Genomic DNA, 3,720 nt, shown 5'->3' on the forward strand with positions numbered 1-3,720 from the left:
AATATATATGGAAATAAATGATCCTAAATCTTTGTAATATACATGAAGATTATTTAATATACTTATATGATATCGAGCTATCGAGCTAAAATCAAGCGAACCAATGCTTGCTCAAGTTCAACTCATTTGTCAATCGAGCTATATAAAGTGCTCATACTCAGCTCATTTATTTTTGAGTCGATCTCGAGTCAAGCCAAAATACGAGTCGATCTCGAGCGGCTCACGAGTCTCGAGCTTTTCTTGCGGCCCTATCCATAACGTGCCGGTGGGCTCCGGAATGACCTCCGCCCTGCGCGCCCGTCGTCTTGGTCTTCTTCACTGATCAAGCAACCTTTGGGGGCTGGACTGCTGGCCTTGCCCCTTTAGCACAAAAGGGGAAATCCTCTTCATCTGTGTCTGCTGGCATGGCCTCTGCCGCCGTTCGTCGCCGCGCGCGTCACCCGCATGGTGGGCACGTGGCTGCGCGACCGAGCCGAACAACACTTGTCCTGCTTGCCTCAGGGAGGCCGCCTCGCGAGGCTCTCGGTGAAGCCGCCAAGTCTCGCTTGCTCGCGTACTACCTGAAGAGGGGGCCTCGTGAGGCAAGGGCCTCGTGAGGGGTCTTGCTCGTTGTGCCTGCTGGTGGGCCACTTGTTGGGCCCTCGCCACGCGCCGTGCCCTGGGCCGAAGACAGACGGGCCTGGATACCCTGGGTTCCACCGGCCCGACAAGAGCCGATGGTTGTGACCAGGGCATTAAGAAATTGTATGAGAGACGACCCTTGCAGTTACACGAGTGTGTGGGGATGAAGGGCGCGGGCATGTGGCGCATGGCGTGTGTGGCTTGACAAGGCACATGTGCTTCCACTAGACGCAAATGTGTGTGCCATGGGGGATGTTCCTTCTGGGACGACGCGGAAGCCGATTACTTTGAGTGGGGTGTATGTGTCATCATGACTTAACCGAAATGATATGCTACTCATATCACATATGTTGTTTCAGTTAAAGTTTCATACATGCAATATCTTGGGAGCTTACCTCAACTTCATCAATTATAATTGTGAGGATATGGGTTGAGGGCTTGTTTACTGTAAAGGGTTTTCAAAATGATTATGTAGGATTTGAGTCCATAAGAATTTTCATGTGGAGTCATTTTGGTGCAAAGAAATGAACCTCTCAAATATGCATGTACTTTTTTCTACACTAAAATTACATAGGATTTTAATAACCTCATGAAAAATATATTTTATGTCTACGTAATATATGACATTCATTCAATCTGTATAGAAAATGCATATATTTCTCTCGTGGTGGAACCAAACTGGAATGATGTATTCCACATGCCATTGCGTCATGTTCATTTTTTTTCTATTCCTTTATTTTAAAAATATTGCGGACCAAATAATAGGCCATGGAACCTCTTAATTTATAGCTGAAAGTTACACGCATAATCCTTACCAAGAAGGATTAATACTAATAATTTGAGAGGTTCATTTGAAGAGGTGAGACTTCTTGAAAAAAAGTTCATGTCCATGAAAAATAAAGTCGTTTACTAAATTTGTATGTAAATGCATGCATTTTTTTGGTGGTGTGACTAGATATTTTGTTTGGGATGATGTAAGATTCCACATGTTACGGTATCATGTTCCTGCACTTCTATTTATTTGTTTTTCAAATCTTGCGGAGCGAAGCGACGATGGAACATATTAATTCATAGCCCAAATTTACACCCAAAATCCTTGTCGAGAAGAATAAATAGTAAGAACAAGATAGCAATAATGAAAGTTATCCCTAGATTCTCCGCCTAGAAGAATAATCTCGAGGGAAGAACCTTGTCTATTAAGTGCTCTGAGTCCTTTTAAACTTCTATGATATCTTTGATTTGAGGTTGGCATGCAAGATGCAACGCTTCTTCGAGTTGAGATTTTTGTGCAACGAGTTAAACGTTGTATGGTAATCTTATCGAGGTGTACAAAAGGTAAACAACCAACCGACAAAAAGTAACTTAAAATGGTGTAGGTTTTACACTGTAAAAAAGAAGAAACTAAAAATAGAAGTATTCATAGTTTTTTGGTCGTTGACGTGATTATGTGAGAGACTGCTCACCCACAATTGATTGTTTTATAGCTCTTGTGGATGTTTTAGATACCATCCCAACCGAATCATGTTCACCAAGGTCCGCTTCGATGGGTGTTCTCATTTCTATGAAAGCAACCTTACACACTTACAAATCATCCCACAATACGCCCATATATGAGTTTCATGGATGTTTGGTTATCATATTATGAGACGAACCTTATATTTTACAAAATATGATTTGTAGTCTAGCAAATCAAAGTTTCATCAATGAGTTTTGCATAAAACTAGGATGTAACTTAAATGAGCTGCAATATAAAGTTCCATATTCCACTATCGTAGGCAAATGGCTAGGATTTTGCCCACATATGGACCTGAGATCATATTTACTTTTCTCGCCCACCAGTGACCCATGTGTCACTGCCTGCATGACCTCCCATTGTTTTCGTCGACAAGCCCAACACAAATTTGGTTCGAGGTTACCTTAGTGCGACCAAAACTTCTAGCCTTGTTTTTACTCTTTCTTCATCCAAATGATTTGATCTCTGTTGTTCTACAATAGCATGTGGAATACGACCATGCATAAAGGTCGATTTAAAAAATACAACTTCATGTCTATAGTTGGTCTTTGATATGTCTCAGAAATTGAGATCTTGGGATTTAAAAACATTTTTTAAAAAAGTGGATAGCTCAAAGTTGAAAACTTTGAAATTTCCAGTCTAAATATTAAAATTAAATTGACAGGTATTAGAGATGTCGCAAAATAATAATTTCCATTGGAAGTTTAAGACGGTTGAGACTTCTTTAATACTTTTGAGTTGAAAGTTGGTATGCAGACATAACTTTCTCTTTGCTAAAAATTAGTGTGAAATTGGAAGTTATACCAAGAACTTCGCGTAAGAGCTATAATTTGCCCATCAAGCCACCAACAGAACATGAGCCAGCCTTGAAGCCCCTGGGGCTCAAAACCCAACAACTCCTAACCTGGGGCTCGGGGGCTGCAGACACATAACAGTACAACATCTTGGCGGTTATTCCGACATGGACAAGCCCATCCTTGCTTTTCTCTTGCAGAAAAGCTCCTAACCGACAAGGAAGAAGCCTAGGGAATTGTGCACCCATCTGAGGCATATACCGCGATCAAGGGAGAGTTGTGTAAACAGAGTGTTACCATAATTGTGTGTCACCGAAAGAAGGCTAGGAAATCCCCTATGACTATGATACATAAACGAAGGGTAAAAGGTGATGCAAAATGTACCCATCGGCATACCAACGAGAAATGTACTTGAAGGAACTCCGGATGACAGGGTCGAAGGTGGAGGGGGGGGGAGTTTTGACGGTAGAGAGTGGGAGGCCAAGGTAAGTTTGAGGAAATGATGAAACAGTGCACCGGAAGGTGGCTGCATCAAGAGGGACAAAGGTTGATTAGTGTTTAGTGGAATGGAAGTAGTTTCTTGGAAGTTGATAGCCAAACCGTTGGCTAGGAAAAATAATATATAGGAATGGTTTGTGGTGAATATCAACGTCATCTTTTGCGTTGGCAATTATTGTCTTGACCGTATTGTAGTACCATTGAGTGAAGGTTTTAGTAGATTGGGTGGCCAAGGTTTTCATCTGAAGTGTGAGTGTGTGCTACCATGCGCTGTGGTACTGAGCATGATGATGA

The sequence above is a fragment of the Triticum aestivum genome, chromosome 1D, assembly GCF_018294505.1.
Source record: "Triticum aestivum cultivar Chinese Spring chromosome 1D, IWGSC CS RefSeq v2.1, whole genome shotgun sequence".
Taxonomy (NCBI): domain Eukaryota; kingdom Viridiplantae; phylum Streptophyta; class Magnoliopsida; order Poales; family Poaceae; genus Triticum; species Triticum aestivum.